Raw genomic sequence first — 6,101 nt, 5'->3', positions numbered from 1 at the left:
CAACTGCGTCCACTTCTTCCTTTCGCGTTTTCTTAACCGCCCGCTGTCAATAGTAATTAATGGCCTGAACTGGAAGGTTTTTCCATGCTGTAGGCACACTCTGCAGAGCAGCAGATTGTCATTTTAATCAAGAAGCGTTCCATATTGCTCAGGGTATGTTGGAGCTGGAAACACACTCAGACAAACTGCATGGCAGTGTGCCACGAACGCTCAACGCTAGCAGGATGTGGCCCCGGCTCTGCACAGCCCTGGTGCTCTGTGTGCAATGGGTCTGCCTGTGGGCAGCCCCAGGGGGGTGGAATGAGCTCAGGATTGAGCTCGGGATCCCCTCCAGCCCCCTGCACCTGATGCTCAGCAAATGGAACTTGTTTGCTGTCTCAGCCACATGCCTGCCATGCACATCTCCAGAACCTTTTCTATTCAAGACTGAGTCCCTGCTTCAGCGATGCCCACTGCACCGTCCTGTGGATCTAGCCCAGCATTGGCACAGTTGCCGGGAGAGGTGGTAGAGTCCCCATCCCTAGGGGTGTTCCATAACCATGGGGATGTGCCTCTTGGGGACACAGTCAGTGTGCATGGTGGGGTGATCTGGGGCTCGGTTTGGGGATCTTGGAGTTCTTTTCCAACCTTAATGATTCTTTGATTAAACAAAGGCTTCACTGGAAAACTCCTTCAGAAGAGTTGCCAAAGGTGTTGTTTGCTGCTCCGTTTTTCATTTATACCTTGCAACAAGCTTGATATGATGGATCAAATTCTGCACAGCTGTAAAATATTTGGAGCCACGCAGCATGTAAATCAGCACAGAGCTTGGCTCGGTGAGGTTGTATATTAAAGTGATGCACATCCAACTGCATCTGACAGCCGCTTCCGTTACCTGCAGCACCCTGGCAGGGAGCACAGAGTCTCCTTCTCTGGAGATATTCAAACTCTTCTGGATGCCTTCTCGTGCAACCTGTGGTAGAGAACCTGCTCTAGGAGGGCGTTTGGTGGACCTCCAGAGGTCTCTTCCAACCCCTGTGGTTCTGTGATTCCATAGCAGCCCTTAGAGCTGTCATTTTGCTGTGTCAGAACCAATCGATCATTTCTACTCCCTTTCTGCACGGTGATCAGTTTGCAGGCTGAGAGAGGATGCACTGCTTGCCTCAGCCCTGTGCATGTCCCATATCAGCTCTTCTGTGGGCTTTTTGATGCTCAGCACTACACAGCCCCAGCTGGAAGCAGCCCGTCACCTCCTGTTCAGGATTCTTCTCCCTCTAACTGCTACTGGAACCCAAACAATTACCAAATCAAGCTATGTTGTCAGTGTTTATTGTCTCGCAGTATTTGCTAGGGGCTATTTTTTGGCTTACCAAACTCAAAGCTTACGTATAGAAAGTGATAGTTAATTTGCTCCTCTGAATACCTAAAAATTCCAGGTCAGTTTCCAACAATTTTCCACAAAAATGTTTCTGTAGAAACTAGTAATCAGCTGCCACATAGCCTAGTTCCCTCACAATTAACTCAGCACCTGTTCCCCAATACATTTTGCATTGCTTTATTCAATGGTTTCAAACACATTTGCTCGTAACTCCTGCCACCTCCACAAACCATTGCATCCACAGTTTTTCTCACCGTTGATGCCATGACCCACACTGGGCTTAACAGGCACTGTCCACTTCGTGACCTCTTTGTCTGGGACAGCTTTTTCTTGATTTGCTCTGATACAAAAGTTGCTCTTGAAAGTTTTTCACAGAGCACAGATACAGTGCAAGTCCTCAGTCAGGTATTTCCTCCCGCAGCACCAAACTGTACTTCAGTCCTGAAGGGCTCCTTGTCCTGGGAGCTCTGCATGGATGTTTCCAGATCAAGGCGAGGAGTTTGTTACTAATCTTCAAAAACATATTGCAGGATATAATGCTCAGTGTGATTGAACCAGAAAATCATCTCCTGTCCATGCTGCTGACACGCTCCCTGTCGCTGACTTCTGAACACACAAGTTTCTCAGTGCGTTTGCCCCTGAGGTGCTGATGGAAGAGGTTGGTTCCCACACCTTGCTGGCAGGGGGCTGTGCCTGGAGCCCTCTGCTGGGTTTTTCCCTGCAGCATCCCTCTCCGTGTTGTTCCCACCCTCGCTGACCCCATGCAGCCAGCCCTGCCTGCTCTCACTGCACCGGCGTCACCGTTTCCCAACACTTCCCACAAACCAAACAGTGTGGGGTGCCCCCCTCCTCCCAAGATAAATATTGCAGACTGGAGCCAGCTTTAATCTTTAACCACCGCCCTGGCAGCCAAGTGTGCCATCAGCTGCACTGCGGGCAGCCCTGCTGCCCCCTGTGCGCCCCACCTCCAACCCCTTTCAAAGCAGGAATCCAAACACCCTCCGCTCTGCCCCCATCCCACCTCATTCCCTCTTGGCTTCCAGCATTTTTCCAGATGTGGACTGGCATTAGGGGACCCCTCCCGAGGGTGGCCCACTCGTGGGATTTCCTTCTCCGTAACTCAATTCCTGGTGCAGCAATGAGAGAAGAGAAATCCCTCTCTCCGTATTCCCAGGTACAAGGAAGGCTCTCTGGGGGCCATGAGCTTTGGCGATGGGGCTCATTAAGTGACACAGCCCTGAACCATTTTCTTATTTGTCTTTCTGCATGGGATTCAGCTTCCTCAGACCTGTTTATTCCTCTTAAGCACCGCCCTGAAAAACTCGGTGGGAAACCGGTCCTGTATTGTTGGGCTCACTTTTTACTGCTAGATGGCTGGAGAAGGAAAATCACAAAGAAGGTTGGTTCTGCTTCTTAAGAGCAAAACAGTTCCTTGGGCAGTGCATGCAGCAAGACAGTCTCCTGCTTTGTGTCCCCCCCGGAGCAGTGTCCAACTGTGCTGGCGTCACTGGCTGTGCAGCTGCTGGCGTCACCGGGGCTGGAGCCGTCCCCCTGCCCTCTGCAAAGCAGAAAGGGCTGGTGAGAGCAATTTCAAAACGCCAAAAGAACACACTTGCAATATGTGCTTAAAAGCAGGTGACAACTATTGGTGCCACCCTTAGCCTGTTCTCACTGTTTTAAGGGTGAGCCCACCACTGTGCCACATCCCACGCTCGGGTGGGGACATCCTTGACTGCCCCGGTACACAGAGCAGTGCTGTCCATATGGATTCTTTATTAATTCGCAGCACTTTAAGCAAATAAAGTATGCTAAAGCCAGTCAAAATGCACAAGCAAATAATAACTAGAGTGGCAGCAAGCAGTTCTCACAACGAGCAGGTGCTCAGTTCAGCTCAGGATGCTGAACCAACAAGTTTGGTTCTGTTACCCTCATCTTACAGATGCAGGAGCCTTGGGCTCAGCCAACTGCTGGGGCAGTCCCCAGGATCCAGTGACACATGCTCACCTGTAACCGTGAGACAGCACTATGCAGCCCCCCAGCCTCAGGATTCCCACTGGATGACAGTGTTACATGTCTGTGCCCACGTGCACAGATCCCACTAAAGGCTGAGTGTGCCCAAATCAATACCAGAGTAGCATGGTGGCTTCTGAATGCAAATGGCTCTTCTGAAAGTAAAGAGGATCAATACGCAGCCAGGTAAAATAGTGGCATTCATTTTTTGTCCAAGAAAAAAACTTGTATTTCATGTATGTTAGGAATCATACCAGACTTTTGTAAACCTGGGCAGCTAAAATGGTGGCACCACACTTGCTTTTATTTCTTGCACTGTCCACTCTTCTCACTGCATCTGTGCCTATGTTTATATATACATACATATACAGCACAACTGAGAATGCAGAACATGCTCTGTGCATCCCTCCCCACACTGCTGTGCCCACAGGCAGGGGGAGAGACAGTGAGCACTGGCTGAAACACATCAAACTCCCCTTGAGCAAAGAATGCTTTTTTTTACTGTGCTGGTGACAAACAGCCTGGGCAGGGGCTGGAGTGCATGTCTTCAGCATCAGTCCCTCTGGGAGAGGGAAAGGGAAAAGGGAAGGAGAAAGGAGAAGGGGAAAGGGAAGGAGAAAGGAGAAGGGAAAAGGGAAGGAGAAAGGAGAAAGGAAAAGGGAAGGGGAAGGGGAAAGGAGAAGGAGAAGGAGAAGGAGAAGGAAAAGGAAAAGGAAAAGGAAAAGGAAAAGGAAAGGGACAAGGAAAAGGAAAAGGAAAAGGAAAAAGAAAAGGAAAAGGATGCCAGCACATCCATGGTGCTGGTTTCCACCCTGCTGCCCCCCTCTCTCCCTTTCTGTTCATTCACTACAGCACCTCCTCCTCTGGGGGCTGCCCTTGCTCTCTTCCCAAAATCAACCGTAACTTTTGTCTTGCCCTGAAAGGACAAAAAGATTTCACGCATAACTTGCCCCAAACAAAGCCACCTCACGCCAGGGCTTTCTTTCTCTTCTTCCTTTTCTGTTTTCCACCACGGGCCAACAGCATCAGGGGTGGCTGCTGTGGGGGCAGCTTGATGTTATACCAACTCAGTGCTGAAAAGCAGCTTGGAAAACACCGTGAGCTCCAGAGACACGTGGGAGGGCAGCGCGGGAGGAGGCGGATCAGTGGCCGTTGGCATCCGTAGAGGGGGTCTATAGGAAATCTAGGCACTACGACTTGTAGCCAGCTTGTAAAGAGACTCCGAGATCTCCGCAGGGAGGTCTGGAATGAGCAGTGCCTTACCTCGGAAGAACACAAAGCAGTCACTTTTAGACTGGACTCAGCCATTTTATTCCCCGGCTGCACTTCTGTTTTTCTGCATTTCCGTGTTTCTGCATTTCACGCAGTGTATCCGCGTGCCCCGAGGCAGAGGGACGCCCGGCCCCCTCCCCTCCTCTGCCCCATTAGTGCTGCTGTCGGCAGCACCCAGCCCTCAGCTCCCAGCGATCCCTACAAAGAGACAGCACCTTCTCACTGTGCCCGACAGAAGAAGCGGGGCTGCGACCTTCACAAGAGCAGCGACAGTTATCAGAGCCCTAGATAAGGCTGACATAAAAAGCAAGGACGCGGCTCTCAGTGCTGCCATCTCTCACGTTACTGATTAAAGCGGAGCGAGGGGGGCAGGGGCAGCGGAGGGGACTGCAGCGCTGGGAGCAGCTGCGTGGCCTGGCACAGCGTGGCACAGCTCAGCATGGCACGGCACAGCAAAGCTCGGCCTGGCGCAGTCCAGACCAGAACGGGGAGACCTAGCGTGGCTCAGCTTGGCCCGGTGTGTGTGCAGATATCCCAGGGGCTGGCTGTAGCAGGTGGTCCCTGATGCCAACCCACGCCAGGGGCTCTCGTCCCTGGGGCTCCTGCTGCCACTGAGGTACTGACACTTGCTGCCCACCTGCCCCAGTCCTGCTGCTCCTCGCCTGCCTCAGCAGGGCTGTTCCGAGGGCACAGGGACATCTGTGTTCGGGGCTCTGTGGCTGCGGGGACAGCAGAGGGGAGGGCACGAAGCCCCTCCAGCACTGCACGGGTTGGTGCGGTGTGTGTGTGCCCCCCATCCCCGCATCTCCCACAGCACTGTGCCGTGTGCCGCAGCCGCGGCTGCTCTCGTGACCACTCCGCAGCCCCGCAAAGCCGGGAGGGATGAGGGTTCGTGTTGGGGCAGGGGCGGTGGGGGCCACGCGGGACCCGCGGGCGTGCTGCTGGGCGAGCACGGGGCTCGCAGATGGATCGATGCCCCGCGACGCGCCAGATGGTTCAGGCAAAGGCAGAACTAACGCTGCCCGGAGCGGCTCGCTGCAATACCGCCTAGCTGCGCCTCCCTGCCCCGTCCATCGCACGGGGGCAGCCAGGGCAAAGGGCTTTGCCTCGGCGACCCCCGCGCCGTCTCGGTGCGCAGCGCCCGGGCTCCGGGCAAGCGGCACGTCTCAGACGGCTTACAGCGCGCTGCCGGCCCCGGCGCTGCCGAAGCGGCTCCGCGCTGTCCGCACCGCACCGCCTGGCTGACGCCGAGGGGACCGGAGCTCCAACGCTGTCCGTGCGGCGGAGCGTGGAGCTCCAACCCCCAGAGCTCCGAGCCCGGAGCCCCGAGCCCCGGCGGCGCAGGCGGGGTCCGGCGGCGGAACCCTGCGCCGCTACAAAGGCTCGGCGGCGCCTTTAAGGGCCGCGCCGGGTCCCCGCCTCCCACGCCGCCATTGGCCACTCGCGCCCGCCCTCCCCCCTT

Source organism: Gallus gallus, chromosome Z (assembly GCF_016699485.2).
Source record: "Gallus gallus isolate bGalGal1 chromosome Z, bGalGal1.mat.broiler.GRCg7b, whole genome shotgun sequence".
Lineage (NCBI taxonomy): Eukaryota > Metazoa > Chordata > Aves > Galliformes > Phasianidae > Gallus > Gallus gallus.
The sequence above is the reverse complement of the archived record's forward strand: the minus strand, read 5'-3'. Positions refer to the sequence as shown.